The sequence below is a fragment of the Pygoscelis adeliae genome, unplaced genomic scaffold (genome assembly GCF_000699105.1).
Source record: "Pygoscelis adeliae isolate BGI_AS28 unplaced genomic scaffold, ASM69910v1 Scaffold298, whole genome shotgun sequence".
Taxonomy (NCBI): domain Eukaryota; kingdom Metazoa; phylum Chordata; class Aves; order Sphenisciformes; family Spheniscidae; genus Pygoscelis; species Pygoscelis adeliae.
In genome coordinates this window covers 3333679-3361140 of record NW_008825303.1, presented here as the reverse complement: position 1 = coordinate 3361140, position 27462 = coordinate 3333679, and the positions used below count along the sequence as shown (strand labels likewise).

The following is a 27462-nucleotide window of genomic DNA, read 5'->3' as shown; positions in this document are numbered from 1 at the left end:
AGACAGTACTGTCTCCCTGAGTAACTTAAAAGACCTCTGGGAACATTAGGGGCACAGCCTGGACACCGTCAGAAAACCAACAAATACTTTTCTGCCGCTCTATTAGGAGATGAGCATGCCCATAAATGTCTCTGACTGTTGAGTTATGCTGGATTAAGGTGAAGGTTATTTATTTGAGTAACTTACTGGAATGAAGGTCTGACCGCCATGAACTGCTTATATGCAAACATAAGTGAGATAAACCCATGTGCGTTCGTTCTGTTAAAAGATGTAATATATGTAGCTAGTTTTCTTCATTTTTTTCCTAGCTCATTCTTTATATTTTGTTTGGAAATTGTAATTAAAAATAAGAAAATGTCTAAGGTTGCCTGTTCCTCTTCCTAGGAAAAGTCCTCAATCACACCAGCTAGCTTCTACAGGCTGTTCTTCAGTGCGTGCGCTCCAACCCATGCTTTTATTGCGAAGCTAGCCGTGTGGCTATATAGCAGATAAGGTTAAAAGGAGACTGCAGCAGTACGCTTCTGGGGTTCAGAAAAGACATTTGAATGCTAAGGAGGAGGAAAAGAGTCTGGTGTGCCAGCTATGCAGCCAGAATTCTGAATTCAGGTGTATTTTTATGTGGCTCTTGTAGCATTTAGGAGATCAGGAGATCACTAAAGACTGAAAATTAACAATAAATCCCATTTGAAATTTGTTTGAAGTAACATCATTGTCTGTCTTTCACAGAAAATGTTGCTGTCCTGACCAGTAGTCATGAAGAGAAGGGGGTGACGCGAATTTGCCTGGAGAAGTAGGAAGTTTTGAAATTTTCAGCGGGATTTATTGCCAGCAGCTGCGGAAGGTTTTGCAAAGCCAACCATTGGTGTTAGAATGGACAAAATGCCTCAAACTTAAGTGGTAACTAATTTTTCTGACATCTTTTTATTTCCCTAATACCGTATCATAAGATCATTTGTATGGATTATAGACAATATTGTTTTACTACTAGCAGAGTTTAAATAGAGTAATCTTACAAGAGCCAAACACTGGATGAATCTGTAATTTTGTGAGTTTCATTTATTAGCAAGAAGTTGGAATTTCAGTATCTGATGGTTTACTTGGTAGTTGAAATTTCTTTCTGAGGGTTCATCCCATCTCTTCATCACTGAAAAACTAAATCAGATTTTGCTATTACTCTGGTAGTGACTGTCCTCCTACCAAACACCTAGCAAAACTGCAGTTGGGAACAAGCTGTAGAAGCATCTCTGTACCTGTTTTTAGTTATATGGTAAGTAATTTGTGATTTCTGAAACATAGGAAAAGACAAGCTTACATAGTACGCTATGAAGGTTGCTCATTTCTGCTAACAATTAACATTTCCTTGAAAATCTCGTTTCTTTTTCCATTTTCTTCTTTTCTTTGCTGTTCTTACTTGCTTATCCTGTTCTCTGCCCTTCATCCATGCATAATCAGGTATGAAACATCTAAAATACTTTAGTCTTATACTTGAGACCTGTCCTGTGTCTTCACCAGGTCAACGTACTAGTCGGGAATACAAAAATGTGCTACTTTTTAAAGTAAAAGTGGGAATAGAAAGACCCTAGCTTCTCCTAGCTATCCAGTGGTAGGCTCTGTCCCTTTGTAAAAGCGGGTGAAGTGTAACCAGCCACTAAAAAAAGAAGGTTCAAGAAGTGGGCAGGGGATTACCACACCTTTAGTAGTTCGAGATGATGATTTGATGTCTTGTGAGAGAAGAGAGTAGTAGGTCTTCATGCACTTCTCAAAGCCTCACTGAACTTGCGTACAATAGAGTTTTCCTTAGTTTGGTTACACTGACGGCAAACACTAATGTAACTGCCTATGTCAAAAATGACATATCTCCACGTGTCTTCCATTCGGCATGAATTAAAAAAAAGGAAATCTGCATGTGTTGTGTTTTTATTTCCTACAATTTCAAAAATGTTAAGAATTCTCATTTTCAGACATTTATAATGGTTCCTTCTTATACTACCCTCTGGTTTTGAGAGGGAGAGGGAATGGTATTTTTGTGACGTTTGGTAGAAAAATTAGTACTGCATTTCTGAACCTTACAAGTACAGTTGTTCTCCTTTACCAGGAGAAGGTAAGGTATTTGTTCCACCCATGTATCATAGGCTGTGTTAAAGCTTTAATAGGAGAACTGTTACTGCCCAAGAATGATTCTATCCTAATTTCTGTGAGGGTTAAAGGCAGGATTTTAGAGTATGTTCAGCATTAACGTAACTGCTCCTATCCGAAATCCACATTAAGGCTCCTTCTGCCTCTTGTGAGAGCACGGTCAGGCCAGCCCTTAGGAGCCTGCCAACCAAAAACTTCCAGCTGGGCCCATGCATCAGTTGGTCAATAGGCTGGTGGGGTTTTTCCCTAATTGGTTTCCCGTCTTTACCAGTTGTCTGGTTTGTTGCCGGAGTTGCTTGCATATTGTCTTTATTTCTCCTACTGTATTGGCAAGAAGGAGGGCTTGCAGATTCCATTCATCTGCAGTGGTGAGAAATGAAGCTCGAAAAGGACTTACAAGAAAAATGGGTTTTTTTCTTCTTCTTTCAAGCTTTCAAATTTACTGTGCTCTTTAATGTGTTTTCTCTGTTCTTCGCCTTACCTCTGTGGTCCTTTCCCTTTGAATGTGTGCACGTATACTTACAGATCTCTAATTCATTGACACGTCTAATGAGAACAAGAGAAAAAGATGGTTCCAGTTCTCGTGTCTTTATGTTGCAAAAGCTGGGGAGCTGGGGCACTTCAGTGTGTTTTCAGATTTCTGTAAGACACTTTAGAGCCCAGAAATATTAGCAGCACGAGTTAAAAAGCAATACTGATCACAAACTCTTATTCATTCTTACTAAGGAAAATGTACCACCTTGGCATGTCTTTATTCAGCAGGTTAGGAGAAGATACAAATAGTTTACAACCATCATCATTTTAGAGGAAGAATTCTTAGAAAACTGGAAGGTGACGTTTTGTTTGCCTTGTGCATTGCTGCCTGGCAGAGCAACTTGTTCTTCATGCATCCAGCCTTTGTCAAAACAGCACTAACTGTAAGTCTACCAGGGGTAACGGCTTCAGCTGAGGAAAAAGGTTCCCACAATTGTTACTGTATTCAAATTACTATTATTTAGCTGATAAAAGTGACAGTCAGCGGCCCTGGAACAGGAACAACAATGCCTATGCGATAGATTTCTCTGCTGGCACAGGAAGATCTCAATAGGCTGAACATCAAGAGGTTTGTGTAGTTTGAGGAAGTGCTGGGCGAGCCGTGCGGGAGGAGGCCTGGGAAGAGCCAGGGGTTGCTGTTTTGGGCAGATCTCCTTCCTGATGGAAATGCTCCGGAGCGGCCCAGGTGGGAACTGATTGAGGATGCCACGCGAACAGATTCTTTGTCTCTGAGAACAGCTGGAGGATGTTGCATGGGAGGTGCTCTTGGCTCAGGGACTTCAAATGGGAGGGGTTTCTCTCAGCTTGAGAACACATTTTTTCCGCTTGACTCACCAAGTGAAATCTAAATGAGTGATGACATTTCTAAAAGTTATGTTGAATTGGTTAGAATAAGAAAAAGTGCATTTATCATCAGGAAGGAAGAGCAAAGTAAGGGGAAAGATTCAATAACGAGGAAGTCACCACCTCCTCAGTAACAGTGGAAGGTTGTAGGCAGCTAACGCACCTCCGTTCAACAGCCTGCCTGTTCTCCAGCCTCACAGTAATTTACCATCGGAGAGAATTTTTCTGAAACTATTATCAACCTCCTCTCCCACATGCAGTACCCACACACGTTTCTGGAGACGCTTTCCATTGAAAAGATGGACTTTTTCTTTGAAAAGACATTCATTTCCATTGAAAAGACATTACACTACGAACGTGTTTGCATAGGTTAACTCGTTGTATAGAATGCAGCCCTATGTGTGCATGAAAGGAAACTGCCCACTAATTCCTGCAGAACCCATTTTTTTCCAGGAACAACACCAGCCTTTGTTTCTTCTCTTTGGCTTGGCACGTAAAGCAAGGAAGGAACATAAAATACTGAAGCAAGAGTCTGGTGTGATTGATGTATACTATCGATAAAGCTAGGTACCTGCAGAAGGCAGGGAGGGGCTATTGGCTTAAATGCATTTTCAAGATAATAACCATTAAAATATTCCTTTAATGATTTTACCTTTCTGTACTGCATTTCCTTTGTGCATTCCTGAACAGTTTGCCAAACTTCAACTGCTGTATCAATTACTTTGTACTTACAGTTTGAAAAAGCGTTGGCAGCAGAGGCACTGTGTTCCGTGTGCTTCTTGTCCAGAACAGGCTGGCTGCCTTCCCCATCGGTGTTGCAGGAATCATAGAACTGTATTGCTAAACCAGGGAAGAGAGAGGGTAACATTTTAACTTTACTTACATATGAACAAAAGAGTGATTCAAACCCCAAGATTTTTAGCTCTACCTCAAAAGCAGCTAAAGATATTAAATTCAGGATGTGTTTGGGTTTGGGGGGTTAAGAAAAGACTTTGTTCTTCCCCTGAGATCTGACTTGCTAGTTTTCAGGTCCAACCAGGCTTTTTCAGTTGAGGTTGAAGGTGATGATTCAAAATGGAAACACTGACAGAGTAAGCAACAGTAACGTTTAAAATATTTATTGAGTGTCCCTATACACAATTCTTTCCAAAGGGCAATTCTGATTTTTCACTAGCTTACACTAGTCTCCATTTTCACTTATGCTTATCTGTGAAATCTGCCCCATCACAGGTATGTTAAAAATATTGTCCTTGTCAGCTCATCTGATAAAAGGAGACCGATGCTTGTGTTTGTTAAATTCATGCTGGTGTGATGGCTGTCCCTGGAAGCTTCAAATAAGCAGAACAGGCAAAATGGAAAAATCATCTCATGAATTTGTAAAGCTCCAAACCAGCACTGCTCTTCATTTTGAACAGGCTCCTGTATTTTACATCAAAACGACTCTGCTGCAGGGTATCGGATCTTCTGGCTCTTTTTGCGATGGGATGGTAGATTGCTTTTTGTGGGAGCAGTGAATTTTCAGTGACAGGGAGGTAAGAGGCCTTGCTTATGGTGAGGTCTCCAATTTTCATTTGTTCAATATTCGTAACAAATTCACCCTCCCTTAATTTCCATCACGTGAAACTAGTGTATTTTACTTTGTCATTTCATTTGTCAGCTGTTCAGTTGGTGATAATTAGATTGTATTTTTCATGCTGGGTCCTTTCGTTCTTCTCTAGCCTGTTGTTATGTGATGTGGTCTTGGCAAGAAACACATTCCCATCCTTTAAAAAAAAAAAAAGAGAAAAGAAAAAAAACACATAAAAAACAACTGAACACATCTCAGATCCTGCTAATTAAGAGAATGATCAACTTCTAGAGTTGAAAAAGATAATCAACACACTTGAACCTGTTGCAAGCAAGAATCATTTTGTATGAAACAGAATAACTTTGTTATTGAGTTGGAAAAGATTACGTATGTAGTTGCCATAAAAAGATTTTTTTTTTAAGTGCTATCCAGATACTCAAGCGTAACAGCCTACGGTATTGGTGCTATTTTTTTTGCTACAACCTGTAAATCAAAGCTGTTACATTAGCTCCATCGTCTCCCTATTAGGAAATGGCATATAGGCAGTTATGTAAATATCATACTTCTGGCCTGTCTGTTAATGTCAAGAGCAGAGTGAAGGAAAGGGAACAGAAAGCAGCCACATCTAAAACTACACCTGAGAAACAGAACCAAGGCAGCAGCGCTGCACACTGTGTGAAGAGAGGATGTCTTCACTTCTTTCAGCGCAGGCATTTCGTAACGCAGTCACCTAGGTATGCATTTGAAACACTGGAAGCTGCTAGCGTCTTGTCGAGTGCAGGTAGTCCCACTGTCCCCAGGCTCTGGCCAGGGTCAGCCCCCCCCGTACACTACAGCGTCCACCTCATACAGCAGCAACATCTCTTATCTCGCCTTTTAACACAAAATGGTAGGAATATTGGAGGCTTCTCAGATTCAAAGGGTTTCCTAGCTATTTATCCACAATGCAACTTTTCCTTTCGAACATGAATTTCCTTAACTCTCTTCAGTATAAGTCTCTGAAAATGCTTTCAGAAACAATTGCTGATGATGCAGTCTTTCTCCCTTTGTTCTTACGAAGCAGGATTTTTTCAGCCCAATCATCACTATCTTAAATATGAACATTAGCATATATATGTTTTAAGCAAAAATGCGTCATAGGTGAATAGGTAGGGGCTTTAATAGACTTCTAAATAATTCCAAAAATACCTGGCTTGCTTTCTTTTTCAGCCGTGTCTTATATGTCATTCTCTATGCGAGTTAACCTATTTTTTTTGCTAAGCTTTTATTTTTATTCCATTACTTTCCATTTCTGGTAATAAAAACTCTGTGTATTCTCCAGAGAAAAACTGCAGGTTACAGTTTAACTTGCACTGTTGTGGTGACGCTTTGTGATTTGCGTTGCAGTGGCATTCCAAAGATATTTAACAAAATTCAGACTTTTCTTACTGAAGGAGTATGTTAGGCAGTGTGCAAACATAATTGGGATTGTTTCTTTTTCAATACTAGATAAGAAGGTGTGAGGACAAATAAAGTACAAAATGAAAAGGATCCCTATTCCAGATTCTTTAGATTCTTGCCTCCCCACCCAGATTTTTTAAGAACACTTCTAGTACGCTACTGAGATGCATGATGTTTTTCTTCTTTATGGCCCTACCCAAGATCTAACAATTATTGATGAGTTATGTTTCTCGTTGCACTGCGTCTTTACCAACAACTTCTCTGGTGTACCGCTGTTTTTGCGAACATCTTTACCAGGTTAAAATATTTCAAATTTTTCACAGTAGATTTCTTGAGCTAGTAACTAGAAATAAAAGTGGTAGGAGCTATCACTTGATGAAAAGCAGTGACAAAATGTTTTCTGCTGATCAGTGCAGCACTGACTAGCTGTATAACCAGTCAGAGGGATTGAATCCGTCTAAAAATTCATATTTTCAGGGAAAGGACTGCTGAAAATAGAATTGGGGAAGACAACTTTCTCTTGTTTGTACTGACTTCCTCTTTCAGATTTGATTTTCGCTGCAAATACAATTCAGGTACCTAACAATTTACAGATGTATTCCATTACAAGCAGAAGAAGGGATGCGTTAGCAGTTCCGCCTTCCAAACATTTCAGACTTCTTGAGCGCTGTCTCTGCCATCCTCTTTCATAATAGTTTTAGAGTATCAGTATTGGCAGTCAAATCAGTATATTTGACTTTTGGCATAGTACTACTTGGTTTCAACTTCCACATAAAGCTTACTGCGGAAGAAACACAAACCCACAAATTTAAAGATGGCATACCGTGAGATACATGTATTACTGCAGTAATGCCTCTCTGAACATTTTGGGGTTTATTTTATTACATCAGTGTTGTGGCTTCAGTGTATTTACGTTTAGGGCTTAAACTGAGTGAATTCACAGGTATTAAGGGGACATTAAATTAATCAAAATTTATGAGTTTGCTTTTTTAATGGAAAAGACATTTCTTGCGCAGCTAAAGAAAGATAGCACCAAGCTCACTGGAGGAAGATTAATCCTTGCCTAACTGTATGACTGTGTGCCACTGATTTTCAAGACTTCAGCTGATAATAGCCATTAAGTTTGATTTTAGTGATGGATACAAAAATCAACCTTGCTATCTGAGCAGTAGTCACATACTTGCGTCTTGCATCAGTCAGTATTTGGTTAATTATCTCAGTATCACTGCAAAGAGAGCAGATTCCAGCTGGCTGTAATTAGGGCTGAATTGTTCCATGCCTTCAAGACGATTTTTACATTCATGGGATCTGCAGCTTTCTGTTGTCCTCATTTCCTGTAACATAAAAGAATTTGTATTTCAAAGAATTAAAGGAGGGCAAATAGTGGGAGAGGCTGTACGGGTAACTTATTAACATCCTTGGAGGTCTGACTGAGAAATATGCATGGCAAGTCTCAAACAAAAACCCAAATGCCAGGAGTCCTAGCCAAAAAGTGTTATTTTGGTTGATTAGAAGAAAAGGTGGATCTTTAGAAAGCACAGTGGGTTCTATAAAATCTGAAATCTGTGCTCTGTAAATCTTGGTCTTAATGAGAGACCACCAGCCTGTGTAGGAAGAAACTCGGATAGCAAATCAGGAGTGCGCGTGACATAAAACAGTCAATGAAGATTCAGTAATTCAGTAGCCATGGGATACAGCACTAAAAGTGCTGGATATATCACATCCAATTTGTTGAAGTAAGTCTGGTTTTTTGTCCTTAGGCTGCTGAATTACTAGCACTGCAGTAGTGGCATTCGCTTTTATGGATGTCCCAGCTTCAGGAAACACTCCTCATCTTGCCTTCTCTTTTCAGTACTTGGGTCATCATGACCTATGCTCTGTGCAGCCTCCGTTATCAGCCTTTATTTCAACTTACAATCAAGACTAGCAAGTTCTCAAATTATTATTCTCTTTGGGGAAGGAATAGCCTTTTGTTTAATTTGCATGTGAAATTACGCATTGGCATTTAAGTGGTATCCAATGTGGAAGGTATTTGCCAGGAACTGTGCAAAGAAAAAAAAAGTTAATTCACATGATTATTTTAAGAGCGTCTGCAAATAGATAATACCAGCGCATAGCCCCATGTGAAGTACGCTAGTCTGTATCTTGAGAACAGGTAAAACAAGGCCATGTCTTTTGTGATTTACCTGAGCTACTGACAGTTCCCAAGGAAAACATTTGGCGCTAGGGAATCTGTTGGACAGAAGAATGGTGCTAATGTGGCCCTTGCCGCAGAGATGGTGACAGACCGCTCCCGTAATTTTAAAGGACTGCAGTATTCTTTTGAAGGTATACTTGAGCAGAACGGAAAGTTTTTATGCAACACAGTAAGTCAATGTGAGCCCAAGAGCTTCAGAACAGTTTCTGTCTTGCCACCATGCCTACATAAAACTTGCTACTGTTCATCTGCTGAAATCTCTATTGACTACTACTTCTTGGGGTGCGGAGGGTAGCAGAGCTACAACAGCAACCTCACTGCTGCTCCTAGCCATGCAGTGTTGTCCCCTCTGTGGCTGAATGTTTGGTGCTTATTGCTTGTCTTCATGAGCCCATTCAACTTGCTGACCTGGCAGAAAATGACCTTTCCTCCCCATCCACAGGTTGATTTGCTGCAGTTTGAAGGCTGAGTTGGTTCAGAGGTGTCAGCAGAACAGCAGAGCCAGTACAAGAGAAGTGGTGAGGGTACATGAAGGTGAGCATCTTCAACTAACTTGAGTTTACAAATGTCTTACAAGCATAAGGGCCTGAAGGAAGTTAACGAAAACAATAGTTGATAAAGATGTACAAGTTAAATTCCTTCTTTATTAATGCAAATTAAATATTTTCCTAGATAGTAATAGTTGCATGTGTCTCTTACTGATTACCTTCGTATCTGTCTGCGTTTTCTTTTCAGATTTAGGTCTGTTCAGACAGGCATCTCCAGCAGTGGCTGTGCAGATATCTCTGAGCTGCATTTAGAAAACGTTTTTTGCACTGTGGTCATATAAGTGTAACTACTCAACTTTCTGCATGTGAGCATTCTTCAGTGCCGTGGCATTGTTCGCTAGACAAACATGAGTAATTAGTGCATAAGAGCACTTTGTGTTGCAGGTCTGAAGTGTAGAATATACACACAAGAAAATAAACTTTATTTTGTGTGCTGAAATAAACTTTTTCAATTTTCTTTTGTGTTCTTGATTACATTTTTAATAGAGAATTAATATGCGTTTTGCTATTCAGACAGGAAGGCTTTACTTACTGAACTGCTGCTGTGAAAGTTTATATTCTCCAAGCATAGAATTTAGAATCACAGATTCTGTTTATTGACTGAAAGTGAGTCTCTTAATCCTCAGTATCTATCTAGATAACTTCCTTGAAATTTTACTATGACGACTACGGAAAAACAGCTGAAGAGATAAGTAACCGATATCCAAATCTGTATGTACATCAGCTCTAGCCATGCACTAGTGAATCACTTATGCATGGTTTGATGTTAGTTAAGTCGGTCTAGTAACTAGCTGCGAGCAAAGGGAATTGATGCACTGTCCTCCCCCCGTTCCTCCAGGCCAAGCATTCTCCTTCCCTTTAGCCTGGTCAAGCACGTAGCCAAAGGAAAGGGAGGCAGGGGAGGAGTAATTCAGTTCCTTCCTTCCCTACCTAAGTTCCCTTTCTTCAGTTTTGGTTTCCAGCAGGGGAATTTGCTGCAGGGTCCCACAAGCACCAATACTGGAGGCACAGCTGAGTGGTGGCTTATAACATGAAACGTGCAAACTTTGGGACTATGACAGGTTTCACTGTTTATAGACCACATAGCCACGGTCTCCATTTAGCATGTTTGTATTTCAGTGGTTTTCAGCAATCTAAAGATGGTATGTTTTCCAAGCACATTAAAAGAGAATTTGGTTATCATGACAAAAAGGTACAACTTACAACAAAATCCAGGAGCTCTTCAAAACTTCTTCAACTCTGCATTTGTGGTTCATGAGGTGATTAATCCTACAGTGACCCCGCATCCCCGACTGCCTCACCTCGTGCAGAAGTTTAAGCATGTATCGCGCTGTTTGTGTTACGAAGATCTATGTAGCTTCCAGCATGAGGGATAATGTCTCGTAATTGTTCAGAGTTGAACATTGACCGCAATAACTGCTAACCCTCTTTCTGCAGCAGTGTGCCACAGAAGAAATGGCTTTCATGTTGAAACGTGATTGGAGTACAGTGTAATGTTTGATGCGTCATTTTAACGGTACTCTCAAAAAGCCTAGTATCTTGGTATGTTGTTATCTCAGACTCTGCAGTTGTTTCTTATTTAAATGTCCTGTCTCACTTGAGATTTAATGTAATTAGAACCAGCCTGTGGAAAAATCTTTTTTTATTATGTCTTGGCTATTGTTCCAGTCAAGATGGTAAAGCAAATCAAACAGGATATAATGAAAATTATAAAAACCATTTGCAAGAGGCAGTTTTCCTGAGGGAAGTAAAAGGCAGCACCACTTTTCATTTTGCTTTGTATTTCTAAACATGGTATGTGCCTGGAATGACTCCACTGAGACTTGTCCGGTACACCTGAGAGCAGAGTCAGGTACATCTGACAGCAATCTGACTTGACTGATACAAGAGGGAACCAAAAGTACCATAGCAATAAGCCTCTTCCGCTATTAATGTTGCTTTACCACCCTATTCAGCCAACAGTAGGTCTACTTGCCAAGTAAGGTATGTGTGAAGGAGTTGGGTCTACAATAAGCATCTCCTTAGATGATTTTTTTCCCTCTAGCTGTATAGCATCTTGAATGGGGACGTATGTCCAGAGTGTGGTATCTGAAAAGATACTGCAAAGATATTCACACCCAAAGCTCTAGTGTAACATGTGTTTCTCAGACAAGAAGTGATGTTCCTGGTACAAAAGGGTAGGTAAAAGAATGTCAGAGGCAGAGAGTCGGTTATCTTGGTCTGGCTTGGAGGCAGGGTCACAGCAATGCAGGTCTAAGCTGGTCCCTCACCACTCTCTCTGCTTGTGTGATTTCCGAGGAGTTCAGATGTTATTACTCTACATCTTTTAGCTCTTAAATTAGGTTTATAATTTTATGTCAGAGCTGTTTTGCAATCTCTTTTCTCTTTTGTGCACAAGCCACTTGTGAACAGGCTTTTGTATCGTCAGCATGTATTACATATTTATATTAATTCACAGTAGTATTGATAAACTTTAAGTCTGAGAGGCTTAATCAAGAGGCTGCATGCCATAGAATATAGTTAGAAATGCGGTGCTTTCAGGGGGTGATGGCAGGATTGTCAGTCTTGCTATTTTAGCTCACAACAGCTGTGTACGGGTGGATCGAGTTTCTGAGTTGCACAATGCCTTGCCATTGCAAAGCAGCCGGGTTTATCTGGTGCTGTGTCCTTAGGTCCGTCTTTGACAACGGGGGTTTGAAAATGCAGAGAAGTACAGCCAACTAAATCTGTCTTCATACAAATGTCAGAAGCAACAGATCAATCTTGTTCTTCAAAAGCTAATGACATAGAAATTCAAATGATCAAAATCCAAATTCAAGTAATTCAAATGATGCAAAAATCATTAGTTTAGTACCTGCAAACTATTTTAAAACTTCAGATGTAATTAAAAAAAAAATCTACCTGAAAACATTCTCTTGTTTGTAAGTTTCTGGTTTTGGCGCTGTATAATTTATAGAGCACTTGTGCGCAAGTTTGTCTTCTGTTGCCTTGAACTCTTTGGAACTGAGGAAACAGTAATTTCTTCTTCTCCCCTTCCCTCCGTTCCTTTTTTGTAAAGAAATTATTAAATGCTTAGAGTACAAATGCTGCACATGAATATTTATAAGAACTTTTATAACATTTAGCAAGGCAATGCTTCACGGCTGTCTCTTTCTGAATGCACATAACAAAGTACCCATAATTTCTTTGAAGCTGCACTTGCTCTTTATTAATTTGATCGCAGATTGGTAGGAACTGTAGGCTCCTCGGGGCTGTAGGGCTGCCGTTGTTGGTGATGACAAAACACAGAGATCGTTGCCGCGTTCCCTACTTTTCTGTTAAAACGCTTGTGTTCAACATTTAATGAGAATACATTTTTCATGCATCATTTACCCTTAAGTTGCAGAAATTTGCTAGGTAGAAATCTGTTACCTGTACTGGATAAATACCTGATTCCCTGCATTTATACTTTGGTCCTGGAAGAAACAGAGTTAAGCATCTTCTGCTTGAAATACTAACACTGTAGAACAATTGAACGGCCCTGGAGCACACTCTGCAAACCGCTTGGAGGATCCTTCTGTTAATGCAAAAAATGTTTTAGTCTCCACTTCTTCCTCTGCGTATTGTCTCTCGGTAACAGTGCATCCTGTGAATACCTAATAGCGTATATAATGCCTCAAAGTGCAATGCACCCATTTCTAAAAAGCAAATGGAAACTAGTAGCTGTTAATAGCAGTATTTATCCCCTTGACATCCTTAAAGAATTTTGATCAGATTAAGCACATGAGCAGTCTAAGGAGAGGAGAAAGAAGAAAGACTTTAGAAGTAGGCAAAAGGGAGGGGGAAATAGTTTGTTGATTTATCAAAGCTGAAGATAATTTTAGAACTGGGTTTGGAAGTTCCTTGCTCATAACATAATGTATTATAACTTCTCCCCTCCTCCTCTTTAAAGTAAAGAAATTGCCATAAACTGCATGTGCTCGTGTCCACAAAGTTACTATATTAATTAAGATTTACAGTGCTTATCTAAAAGCTGGATTGTATTTTCTGTGTTGGAAGTTATTTACTGGAACTTTGTAAATGATGTGTAGATCTCTATGACTGCATGTATTTCGGTGAATACTACACAAAGAACCACCTCCTTCGGCCACCCGTACCAGCCAAAGTGCTGCAGCAAACAGCCGTCACTGCTTACATTCACCATGGGCTAAAGTTTTGCTTTGAACAGTTCAAATGGTGTGGTGGTGAAACGTTCCCAATGGTACAGCAGACCCCTGCGAAGGCAACGCTGGGAATCGTTCCTAAAACCGTTGCTGTGGGCAAAGCCATACAATCACCCATGGAGTCAGCTACGGTAGTGTCTAGCTGGGTTTTCTATATCATTGTCAGCTATATTCTGATAGGCTGGTTTCTGTAGAGATACATTTTAAACATACGGTAGGTTTACATCTTTCCCTGGGATAAGCTGGCTGTTGCAATTAATTTCTCCTGGGGTTCATTGCTAGTACAGTTTTTTCCTTTTTTTCATCATATTTTCTCAGTTTTAAGTCCTCTTTTATCTGGTCATGCTTATTTTAGCTTTCTGCCTGTGATGCGTGTCTTGCGTAGATCTCAGTCTGAAGATCTCAGAAACACACCAACATATTTCATACTTGCGGATTTTTTCCTTTTTGTGTGTGTGTTTATAAATATGTATAGTATATACTTCTCTGCTACTACAATATACAAACTATACAGGTGTATTTTTAAAGAAGGCACTATTCATGTGACTTTAACCCCTAAACTACTACTGTGCTTAACTTCCAGATAGTGATTTCAATCTCCTTCTCAAATGTTTTGGGCACAGCCATTTTTAGAATCACTTACCTGATTAGAAAAGGAGAAGCGAAAGAGACAATATCAAGAAGCAGTTTACATTTCAGTTAAAGTTGTATACTTGCAGTATTACGTTTATCCCCCTATGTTACAATAATAACATTGAAGGGAAGTAGTACTCTCAGTTGTGCTTTAGTTCCATTTGCAAAACTTCTAAGCCAGGCACCTGATGCATGACCATTGAACACGTAAGACTCTCCACTTGGTTACCACTGTAAGAAAAGCATGTACTCACCTGAGATCTGTTTGAGTGTGTTTCGCGGTAGTAGTAATGCTGAATCTTGGTATAACAATCCAGTGTTTGCATCTACAAGATAACAAAGGTATTGTCCACATTGTTGTGGGATAACTTATCAAATCCATCCAAACAGCCTAAAAAAATTACAATCCTTGGACAAAAATAACTACAAGAGTTTTTGAATCACATTCTTCATCGGGAAGATTGAAATTGAACTTGAAAAAAAAATTAGTTTGACAGCTTTTCCTGATTTCTTTCTTCACGCTTTATTTTTAGAGTGTAAAGATAAAGTGTGCACCAGGAAATGAATAGGCATACCAAGCAGTAAGATTCTGGAGATGATCTGAGACTTTCATTTGTCTATGGATCCTGGCATATTAAAGGTTTACAGAGATTTGAGGCGGAATTTATTTTATTACTTTTACATAGCCTCAAACTAGTTCTTCCATCCTACCCTATAAAATAAAAACCCTCACTCAAGTAGTGAACTTGCTGCTAGAGCTTCATACCTTCCTTAAAACTGGTTACTGCAGAACGGCTCCGTGGCTAAAAGGGAATGCATGGGCAGTATGAGGAGTTTGCGTTTTTCCTTCTTTAGCACAGCACTGCAGAGGTTAAACATGATGTTGCCTAATTTCATCAAGCAGCCATCTCGTTATCTCTGTGGAGTCTCTCTTCTGCTCTTTTCCTTCCCAGTTCTTATTTCTCCAAGTTTTAGCATGTAATTAAAAGAGTACAGTGGCTGAAGAGTGAAAACTGCATTTTTCCAAATGCTGTTGCTTGTAAAATGTAATAGATCGCCCACACATCCCAAGGCAGTGATTGAAGATCTCGTCTAATTTGTCTTACTTGAGATTTAAGCGAAATCATCTGCTGAGTGTTTCAGACTATCTGTGTACATTATGATTCATCCAGGCTTCTCTGAAAAGAAAAATGTGAAAATAAGACATGGTTAATGTACCGGTCTTTTATGTCTAGAGAACAAATTTAACGTAGGACATTAGAGATAGAGGCCTACAGTCTATCTCCCGACTACACAGTGCTAATTAGCATTACGAAACCGCCCGTTTGTTAATCGTGTTGAATTATATCAGACTTGGAAGAATTCTCTGCTGGAACAGAAGTACAGTATGTTGGTACTGAATTGCATTTGGCAAAACGCAGCGGGGTTGGCAGCAGAATAGCAGTCAACTGGAGCAAAGCAGAAGCACCGCTAAAATGCTGCGAGTGTAACTGGCTGTGCACCTGCTTCCTGACACCAGCCGAGAGCAACTCGGAGAGTCAAAGCGGAGCGGGTCGGCTCTGTCGCGGTGCTGTCTGCTGAACGCTGCCGTGTTTTATAAGGCAATAACCTTGCCTTGGCAGAACTAGAGGTGAACGTAAATGGGAGGTTATATGGAGCTGCTCTTTATAACCGGTGTATCCTGAGAAATGCTCTTAGCTTTTTTGGGTCTTTCCGCTGGGTCCTTCCGCTTTACTCTTTAGTCTTCTTGTCCCTGCAATACCATATGAAAGTAAGGAAATTATTTTGCTCTCTACAGAGAGAAGAAAAAAAAAAAACCCCAACACTTTTATGTAGCAAAAATTTTTGTCTTAACATGTATTGAGAAACCTGCACAGCGCAGAGCAAATCTGCTTCAGTTTCTCAGCATACTTGTATAAAGCAGCACAGGAGCCAAGTCCTAAAACTGCATACGGATGTGATAAGCAGCTGATAAATAGCCTATTATCGAATTTCATAATTTAATTTTTTTTTTACATAGTGCATTCTGGCAACCAAACATAGTTCTGCTGCCTTTATTGAGTTTGACATATTGCAATTTCTATCAAGATTAAGACTTTGAGATCACTTGGTTTCAACAAAAGGCTTTTTAAAACAGCTGACTTCAAAAAGCTGACACTTTTCTGAGTGATTGTTACATGAGAAATTATTTGAGTTGGGGGGTACTTAAAACAGCCATAGAAGGTGAAGTTAGTAGTGATTAATTTTCTGGTTATGCCAAAAAATATTTCTACAAATCTCTGTGGAAATCTAAAAAAGTAAACCTTGAATCTTTATGTAAATTGCCTGACTCTTTTTTCTGTTGAATAACTGCTGGACAGTGTTGCAAACCAAAAGGTTTGCTTTTTTAAATAGCTTTAAAATAAAACACAAATTCATTGTATCTGCAAAACCACGTGTCCTCTCTTCCTCATGCCTCTGTATGTCTTCTTTCCAGATGCTGAATTTTAGTGAGCTATGAATAGGTATCTTCGTTAACAAGTATACAAAAGGCTAAATTAACTTTTAAATATAGTATATTTTAATTTCATAGTTTGCTATATTGTTATTAAGAAACTAAAATAATAAAAATGCGGTATATGTTATGTGGATTAGGCCTGGCAGTAGGTGATAGGTCTGAAACTGTAAGTAGGAGGTTGTTACGGAGCTGGCGTGGGATGCTATTAATCTTTGTCCTAAAATTAGTCAAGGTTTTTTTATGAGTAGTCTGAAAGAAAATGTAAGTAGGGAGAGCAGGAAATTTGAAAGCAGAGATACTCACTGATTACATCAAAAAAAGGCTTGAGCAAATAATTTGCATTTATTATGTGCAGTTGTAAACTGGGAATGAAGAGTTTAGACCAGGCTTGCCTGACTCCACTGAGACAAGTGAAAATCCTCAGAAGCTTGTGGAAGTCACGACCGCCCCGTTATCATGAGTTCTGGATAACAGTCTGGACTTAAAAGGGCAGTGCTTGGGCTCCACATGTGGAGGAATCTATTCCAAGAGTAGGGAGGGTTTCTTTCCATTGTGTTTGTCGCTGGTATGAAGGTCCAGGAGCGCTGTGTTGTCTTTTGGAGAGCAACAGTCCAAGGGTGCGAATAACAATTCACAGAAGTCACTAGTGATTAAAGGTTTGAGCAGCTTGTTTTACAGAGATGACTTGAGAGCTCAACTTGCTCTTTTTTTTTTTATTAAAAAAAGGCAAAGTAGAACCAATAGTACTTCTTAAGTATGAGGGCAAAAGAAATGAGTAACACTGTGTTGTATAGCTGTTGCAATTACCATCACAATTCACCGTTTGACTAACAGTTGGGAACCCATACACTGTTTATAAAACTCTAACATATGCCACCATGTGTTATGAAGCCAAGTTTGAGCCCATAACCTTGAAATCTGCCGTACAGATTTTTTTCTGTATAAATTGCAAGATTAAGTACTACAGAGAGCATGTAGTCTCTTCTATGGACCATACTTGGGATACCTGGCATACGCATCACCTTCTTGTGCATAGTGTTGATGAAGCGGTATTGCGGAAGCATGATTTCAATTCCTGAGCAATTTTCCTCATTTGATGGAGTATTTATATCATCTCCTGACCTGTCTATAGAGACTGAGCCCAGGACCTCAACAGGGAGCAGTGGGAAGAGCATTGCTACTGCCTTGCAACTTGATGCTGCTTACATGGACGGGGGAGTTGGTCTCGGTCTCTCAGGTTCTCTTAGACTGGTTCTTAGTATTGTTAACAAGTTTAGTTCAAAATGGCATAGTGTTGCATATGGCAGGAATAAAACGTCCCTCGAGACCCTCCAAGAGGGCAGGTAGTAGCAGCCTTTCATATTTTACGTGGGTTGGCAGTGACAGAATGTAATTGCCCTGGGCTTAGCGTGGTTTCTGCGAAATCCATTTCTGCACAAGGGTGGACTCGTAGCGGTCCCGTGTGCTAATAAAGTATACTGTCAGAAAAACCTTGTTCGAAAGGGAAAGAATTCAGATGAGCGTGATTCTGCTTTTACCTTCAGATCCCCGTAGATTAGTATTGAGTCATCTTAGCGGTACAAGACTAGAAAATTCACATTGTGTTTTTTCTGGATAGAAAAAGCTTTGCATTTTTAGGATTCTGTCAAGTACAAGTAGCAATGTTTGTTTGGCAATCAACTCCTTTAGGAAAACATTTCTATCTGTAAAGAACAACTAAAGAAAGAATTTGAGTACCATTTCTGAAAACAAACGTTCGTGTTGATTTTCTTTCTCTTTCCTTTGCTAGAGCTTGTTTACAGTGCTTCAGTTTTGTTGTTTCATACTGTGTCCTGACCCATGAACGAGCACTGGCTAGGTTTCAAGCTAGTTATTCTCAAGTATGATCAGCAGCCTCTTAATTAGTATCTGAGCGCTCTGACAGCATGGCTGTCATAGGTGGAAGGAACAGCTTTGTGGGCACCCTGGGCTCACAGGAACGCTCGGAGCAAAAGGAGCGGTGGGAGGGTGTGCCTGGCTCGAGTCTGGATGCTGTTGCTCTGTGATAAGCCACCTCTGGTTTTTAAGTGCCTGGATGCAGCTGGATGCTCCTGCTGCCCACAGAGCAGACTGGTTCTTAGGTTAGGTTTTGCCCACGTGAAGTCAGCCTTCTCAGAAGCAGTAAGCGATTCCTTCTTTCCCTTTCCTTGTTTTGCAGCATTGGGGTAAAGATTATAGTGGTTTACATACTTGATGGGTTTAAACATCCATCCTTGAAAATGAGGGTGTTTCTTCTCTTATGAAGTCAATTGAGCAAATTCCCTAGCTGCAAAAAACAGTCATTGAATGTAAAGATGAAAACTAATACAGAATTTCTATTACATTTCCTTTCTGATTCTGTCCTTGATTGTATTTAATGATGCCTTCACTGCATAGCTCCTCCATGTATGGATTATTTTTAAGTATGGAATCAGGTTTTGTGGACTAAAATAAATTACTGTTGGTTTGTTTGGGTTTTCCCCCCCTGTCCTACATCCTGTCTTTTTTGGTAGTCTAAAAAGATGATTGCTGACTGTTAGATGCCCTGTGTTGTGCTGTTAGTCCTTTTCCGTCACCATGGAGGGATACAGCTGCATCACGGAGTCCCTCCCAAGGTGCCTGGAACACTGCTGTGTTGTGGACTTGAAGATTTTCCAGGGGCTGTGATATTGCTAACTTGATGATCAGGGTAAAGAGCATGAGAACTACTGGAGGGTTCTCAGTGGGCCACAAGAGAATGTTTTAAATGAAGTAAGGTATTCATTTTCTTACCTTTTGGGTCTGTTTCCACACTGCTGTTACAAGCATACTAGGATTTTATACTTGGTGAATCATTTATACCGTAGGTAGTTGTATTTGATACCATTATGGTAAATCCACTTTGGCACCGAACGGTAAAAAGAAGCAGAAGGCTCTGTGTTAGCAGGAGCCTTGTTTTGTCTGCACAACTGAGTTCTCTGTGAGAACCTGTGCACACACAGTTACGGAACAGTACCTCTTCCTACCTCTGACTGATACTGCTTTGCAGTGTAGTGGAAATCTGTGCAGGGTAATGCATAAAGAAACTACAGAGAACGCAATCCTGGTGTTTGGGGGTGCGTTATCCTAAAAGATGGTCAGACACAACACTTAATCATCAGAAGAAGTAAAAAATCAATTCTTGTTTATTATGAATGCTAAAAGCATACAATTTCAGTAGCTGCTAATTCCTTTTCTGAATAAAATTTCACCTATGATGGTGCTTTTTATCCCTAATAGCATTCTCATCAGCGGTGGCTTCCCATTTTATGGGCATGGATTCTAGGTAAAGCATAAGGAGTACCTAAGAATATCTGTTGTAAAGCATCATCGTTGTTTTCTTTTTAACTTCAACGCTACTAAACAATATCTTTAACCTTCTGACTTATGGCTCATCACTCATTTCATTGCTGTGGCTTATGACTGCAGATCAAAATTACTTGCATTCATCATGCCTGGTAAAGTAGCTTATTGGGATGAATAAATGACATACTAATTAGAAGAATAGTCTGAGTGAGAATAAGCTGCTTGAACTAGCTTTGATGGCCAAAAAAATTACCTGTAGCTAGTTTCTCAAGATTACCAAAGAGATCCTCCAATTAGAATGTCTGTCTTTGATCATAGATGCAAGGACCAAGGCAAAATGACTGCACCAGGTGGAAGGCGGTGGGAGGAGATGGTTGCTGTGGAACAGGAAACTGAAGGAGTTTTTGCAAAGATTCAAGCCCTTTCCGGGCACTCGCTCCACCAAGTAGTGAATGAGATATCAGTATGTGGCTTATTTTTATTTATATTTTCCACCATAAACTAGTAATGTATGTTTCTTCAAAAGTTAAATTGCTTAGGTTAGTTGTAGAGAAAAATCCCTTTTATATCATTCCTTTGTCATCTTATCCTCATTTTTCTATCTTGTAGTATGACAACATTCAAACAGTACTAATCTTTTGTAAGACTCCCATCTGGCTTCCTTACCTTTGTAATTACTGCCATCTCACTTACGCATTGCTATGGATTTGTATGGATCATTGCAGAACACGTGCGAGTGTAACACGGTGTCACTTGGCCCAAGTAGTTTATAGCCTGAGGTCCCAGTTGCCCAATATCAAACGTGATCGTGCAGTTATAAAAATTAGAAATGAACCCAAAGAATGTTTCCAGGGCTGAGATATAAGCCTGGCACAAGAGTGACAAAACAAAGTGTGGGAGGAGAAGAGACAGGCCTTACCACTGGGAGATAAGGGGATATTAGTAGTATTTCACCATTTAGTTATTGTGCTACATTAAACTAAAAACACTGAAAAGAAAGAGTAGGATCTGATAAAAAGGAAAAATCGGAATCGTGTTGTTATCAAAGAGATCAATTTTGAGAAGGGCCTTGCCAAAGGCAGGCCTATGTAGGTAAAATCCTAAACAAAAGGGACGTGCCATACAGAGGTGGAAGGGACATGTAGCGCAGGTTGGATGGAAGAGTCTAGACCAGGAATCTTTAAGACAACGTCTTGCATTCTGTGGTTCTTTGGTGCATCAGATCTGGTGAAGTGGGAGAATGAGATCTGCGAGCGTGAAGAGACTGACAGCTGGTGCACGATTTCCTGAGACGGGTACCTCGCATGCAGCGTAGCGCCAGGAAGCGTACTGCAGTGGAACCGTGCTGGCTGTGCTCCGGCACCCGCCCTCCCCCAGCGGCCCTCTCCTTCACGCTGCCCAAACTTCCTAAATGGGCGGTAAAGGAATAATCTGCTAATGAGCTAATTTCCTTCTCAACTCAAATAGTTAATGCTTTGTTTAAGCACTGAAATTAGAAGCTTTGGATTTACCCCGCCTAATACAACTCTCAGTGTCTCGTCCTATGTATAAATGCCTAACCGTTTTCTGAATCCAGCTGACCTCTTGATCTCAGTGCCACCTTGTTTCAGGAAGCGTTTTATATGGAATAATTTTCTTTTTACTGATTTTAATATGCTGCATTGGGCTTGTTGCTCCTTTTTTGAGACAGACACTAAATGGGAGCACCCAGTCTATCTTCTTTATGTGATGGATCATTTAATATTATTTTGTCTCAATTCTAAACTAAACTATCCTAATCTCTTTGTTTCACAATATGGAAAGCTTTTCGTCCCTTAAAATATTTTTGTGGTTGGTTTATGCCGCATTTCTTCCTGAGATGTCATAAATAGAACTGAACGCAATATTCAGTAAGTCGTATCATTGATTTTCTTACACTGAAAGCACGTAATCTGCTGGTTGCCTTGAGTATTCTGTTGCACCATTTGCATGTCCTGCAGTTAGTAATTTGTGAGAACTTCTTAAAAACTTCAAATAAAATTGTGTCATTTCTCTTTTGCCCGTTATTTCGTTGTTTGGTAGGAAGAAGAGCAAGTTTCCTTGATAGACGTCATGATGAAAAACGTGTCCCATTCATACTGTGCTTAGCTCCTTGCTGTACTGGCTCTGACGATAAAGGGCCACATAATTTTATGTGTAGCTCAGCCACCTCGTTCTCAAATTTCTCCACTGTTCTTGGCTTTACACAGTCCAGCCCTACTGTGTTGTTGCTCTTAATTTATCAGTTATTTTTAATATCTCGTTTTTTATAATGGCTGAGTGTTTTATTTTTAGACTTAATTCTCTCAAGTCTTTATTTAATAACTCATAAGGATCTTGGGGAGGGGGTTGAGACTGAGAGTAATCATCTGGCTTCTCTGCAGTGTGTTTTCTCTTCTGTATTATAGCCGACCTCTTACACTGGCTGCAATCCACTAATTCTCTCATAAGTTATCTGCTCCTGATACTACAGTGTTTTGTTTGTCTTTGGCTACTTTTTAGTGAGATCCTTCATATCCTTTCTAATACTGTTTTGCATTTTGCTTTCCACAAGTTACTTTGCTCAACTGAAATTGATGTTTTTGGCAATTGTGGGTTTTGCTGCATCAGGGGCTCAGCGTAAAGATCTTTGGAGCCAGAGGTTGCAGTAGTCCAAGGGAGAGAGTTTTAAGTAAATTGGAGTTGCAGAATTGATGGATTCAATAATACGGTGATGATATACACCGTTTTCATTCTCAAGCTGTGCTCAGCAGAAGGTTAACCACAACCGTTAACTGGGTTTTGTAACTATAGAAGCAGTATAATGTTTTTCAGGTATTTCTTTGTTGTTTATTGTGAATACATTCTGGAGAGGTTTAGTAAAGGTTTGGTAAACTTTATTGCTCTAGGTGTTTTCATGTGCTTAAACAACGGGCAAAAAAGATCAAAGGGCAGGATTTCAAGTGAGCCCGGGCAAGGGCTCTAAGTAATTAGATTGGTCAAGGTATAGTCATACCAGTGCATTTTTAATATGCTGTGAAGGGCTTAGTTCTCATGATTTTGCTTAAATAGAGTTGGGACAAACTCAAATGCACTGAAATTGAGGATTTATTTTTTTAATTATCGTTATCATGCTTGTTCCTGTCAGCTGATGTGCTTACCCTTAAGTTGCTGCTAGATTTTGGACTGTTGTACACAGCCCTTTTTAAGAAGCAAGGTAAACAAACTATTTGCAAGTCTGGCTTATCTTACTGGGTTTTTCTTTTAAAACAGTAAAAAAAAGAAAACTAATTTTCTGTGCAAGTAAAAAGTATCCATAAAGAATACACTGTGCACCATTGCCTGAACGATATTATAATGTGATCATATATATATGCACCTGAATGGTCATTATAAATTTAAGTTTTATTAATGCTAAATGATGATTTTTTTCCAAAAGGAAACATTTGTAAGAGTTTTCTCCAGTTAAGAATCTCTTCTTATTATTGGAACTCAGAAGAGTTTGTATTCAAATACATGCCTTGGCTGGTCTGTTGGGCCTCAACACCAAATGTGAGAGCTTGTCCTTATTATTGTTTTTTGTGTTCTCAGTGTGATGATGCAGAATCTAATCAGGTTGCTTGGGCAGATCCTGAGGATATTTCTTGCCTTTTCCCTGCTCTGTGGCATTATCTCTTTGGGTTAGGTAAATTGTAAAGAAATGCCTGTTTTCTTCTGAAGCATTACAGATTGTCTAGCCCTAGGCAGGTTTTTGCTCCAGTTCGTTGGTTATTTCTCTCATGTTTTATTTTTATGGGTTTTAGGTAGAAAAAACATTCAAGGGTTTTCTTCACTCACTTGGTTTTATGAAATATTTATGTAATTTAAACTCTCTTTAAATGAGAGAAAATATAGCGTGGGAGGTTAAAAACAGAAATAGTTTGAAGTTGTTTTCCTGATTGTTTCATACTGCCTTGCAGTAAGGTTGCAACTAGGGTTTTTCTCCGTACTTCAGGTAGAAGTGATTTTGTTGCCCTCTCCATCCATCATACCCCTTATATCTCAGCAGCACAGTACCACGGTGCTGAAGAGTGGTTCTAAAGTAAGTTGGCAACTTTTTAGTCTAGGTCATTGCCTCCTCAATATCCACTGCAGATTCATTGCATTTTCTGCAGAACTGTCATTTCATGGCCTTGGACAGTTCGGGCTTGTTACAACAAGTAATAGTCACAGTTCTGGCTTGTTACAACAATGATCCGATATTTGGTGAATACTAGTCCACTTTGGGAATAAAGTTGTGGCAGTCCATAATGCTGTTTGCCATTATTTAGTTTCACATTTTTTCCTGGCATACCTCATGTGAAGTAAATGCCGTGACTGAACTGGGCATCACACTTAAGAGTCAGGGTCTATTTCTTGATCTTTCACCAAATTGTGAGTCACTGTTCCTCTCTACAAAAACCTGTATTACAAAATGCTCGTTCACCTTTGTGAAGTGCTGAGAGATCTGTGAGCGTGCTACTCACATTTTTTAATATTGATACTTTAGCTTTTATTTCCAAACTCTGCAGTGGTACTATATAGCATCTTTTTTTTCTTTTTTTTTTCCCCTGCTTGATTTACATTTCATTAATACATGCTGCAAGATTATTCAAAGCACAGTGCTTCTGGGTGCTGAATGTAAACAAGTGTGTTTCTCAACATGCCGTCAAATTGGGACCATGACTTCTCTGGCTGTGAAGCTCTTCCCTCTGCGTTATATTTCATGTATCTAACAGATGTTGCAGTTAGCCTCACTTGGGGTTTTGCTTTCCTTTGAAGTTGGACAGATGATGTAAAATTTAAGAAGAAATTTATTTTTAATGGCATGAAGGACAAAAAAAAACAACCTAATTAGCACATGTCACATTTGTTTGTGGTCCCAGTTATCCGTGCTAGATGATGGTTCAGTGGCCCTGAGTCAGAAAGTCTCAACACTCTCTGGGAGATGGAGCGTTTCCACGGCCCGTTGCCACCCGAGCAGGACAGTATGTGTGACGTTGGAGCATTTCAGTTTTTCCAAAAAGTCTCTTGAAACGTTTACGATTATATTAAAGTTTAAAAGAAACAGAAATCAGATACTGGCAAAGAATAACCATTGGTTTATTCTTGTTATGTTAGACTTATACTATTGTTTATGATGATCAATGACTGTCCAGATCCCTGTAAGTGGTTCAGACAAAACCACAAAGCCGTAGTGGTTTTGTGGTGTTTGGGCACTCCTATATAGGAAACCTAGGTTGGATTCCCATTGCTGATTTTTTCAGTCTGAGGACATGCCTGTCAAAGGTGAGAGGTTCGTGGGTTGTTCAGCAGCAATTTATTGGACTGTTGTCCGATAAGAAGGTTGGTCGATGCAATTTCTTCTGCAGCATAAAAATTGCAGGCCCATTTTTATGGATAGCAATGCTAAAGCTAAATGCCTTATCCCTGGAGGAGGACAAACAAAAGGAAATCTGTACCAAGTATCTAGTAATCTAAGAAGAGATCAAAGAGTGATAGTGTTACAATTACAAATGATGACATGCACACTTGTGCATATTGCTCAGTCATATAGCAGGCATTCATTTAAGGGGAGTTTTTTTGCAGCATACAGCATTGAAAACACTCCTAATAGGTGCATTCATTTTAATATGCTCATTCATTGAGCAGGCCTGATTAATTAGCGCGTGTCACCATCTGGTACTTACTGAGACTATTCATTTTTAAAATGTTGAAATTGTAGGGAATGTTGCACACCAATTAAGTTCCTTTTAATTGGATTATGTTAGTATAAAGTATTACTGAGAAGGCCTTCATTGTGATTCAGCCAGCATGCATCTAAGGGAGACCCGCCAGCCTGAAATTACTTAGAACAAAGGGAAAATGCCTGAAATGCATGTTTATTACTATCTTTGTGCACTCAACAAAGATGATGTCCACAAATAAGAGCCACAAAAATACTTCTGCATTTCTATGCAAGGTTCCGTTTCCTAACGCGAGGATATCTCAGCTGATTACTTCATCTCTGCACTGCAACTCTGAATCTGTCATCTTCTCCCTCTGACCTGGAAAGTGAAATAAGCTTTTGCGTTTCTCTTTGTTTGATATCAACTTAACAGGGCCAGACTGAGCCCTCCTGTGTGCAGTTGTGTATCTGCTGAAACGAGGAGCATTAGTCTCATTTACACAAAGAGTGATTTGGCCTTTAAAGCTGATAAACTGTCTGCGCTAACTCAACCATTTAGTGAATGAAGTATCATGATCTGCTGGCTGCAGCACCACATTAGGAGCAGAACTTGTCTGTCTCTACTTGTTCCTGTCACTGTGACTCACTTGGTGAATTTTAGTTACTTAGCATCACTGCACTGCAGTGTTTCCGTGTATAAATTGTGAATAGTTATGTTTATGAACTTACGTAAAAGGCTTTGAGATACAGGGATGAAATGCACAATGTTGATACTACGTATTTACTGTTAATGCTTTCTTTAGAAGCCTAATGCTGTTTTGTATTTAATGTCTGAGGTTGTTACTGCCTTGATTTTGTGGAAATTGAGTCTCTTCGGGTAAGTTCTGTCATCCAAGCTACTCATTTCAGAAGAGCCAGGAGCTCTGCAGAGTACACATTCCCATTCCTTAGCAGTTAAATGGGCTGTCACGGAAGCAGGGAAGTTATGGAAGAAAAGATACCTAATCACTGTAGCAGCTTAAGAGATCTGATGTGTGACTGCCTGGATCTCTTGTTGACCTTCTTTGTTTTGAAGAGTAGGGTAAGAATCTAGAAATGAACAGTGTCAGGATATTCTTTTTGTTTTGTATTTGTGTGCGTTTTCATTACCTTCAGTGGACTCTGCTGCCCCCTACCAAGTTGCAGCTGCTGTTAACAGCAACGGAAGCGGTAGCCTGAACATGTAAAGAATGTTTTACATTTTTTAATACTGAAAGAAGATTTCATTTCTGTTATCGCTCATAATCACTCTCACTGTAATTATCACTCATAATAGAGAATCTGTAGTTGAAACAGTAAATGTATGTTCTTTAAAGGGAGAGGAGAACATCAGAAAAATCGCTTTTAGTTGTACAGCAATGAAGAAACTGTGTGAATTTTTGTTAGAATACAAATACTGGTTTAGACATATAAAGGCCATTATGAATTTAATTTGCAATAGCATAGGAGTGCTTCTGATTTTAAGTATACAAGTAGCACAATATTGGAATTCTTTTGTCTGTTTTTTTAACATACATTTCCTCTGGTTTGAAGGTGCATACTTCCTCTTTTGTTACAGCTGCAGGCGGTGTCAAAGCTTGCTACAGGAACTGCTCATCCTGCATGTGCCAAAGCCAGTTGGAAACCCAGCTGTAGTTCATAAACCCGAGAAGTCAGTGGCTCTTGTCTGTTTCACAGACTGTATCAAAAATCATGTCAGAGAGCGTGGTTGTGTTTAAACCATTTCCATTAGGTGTTCAAGTGCAAAAGATCTATAATATCTATGCATTTCTTATGTATTTTCTGTGTACAAGTTACGTGT

At 39.5% G+C, this 27462-nt stretch overlaps 1 protein-coding gene across 3 annotated transcripts in view; it reads left to right on the top strand.

The window, feature by feature from the left end:
* Positions 1-750: 750 nt before the first annotated feature.
* Positions 751-27462, top strand: part of PEAK1 (pseudopodium-enriched atypical kinase 1) — a 64482-nt gene continuing 37770 nt past the window's right edge. For 2 of the 3 annotated variants that reach the window (XM_009330075.1, XM_009330072.1), the window contains exons 1-2: positions 751-897; positions 9160-9251. The gene's annotated coding sequence lies outside the window, so the exon portion shown is untranslated. The remainder of the gene's footprint in view (positions 898-9159; positions 9252-27462) is intronic. The other variant, XM_009330074.1, reaches the window with a different exon arrangement.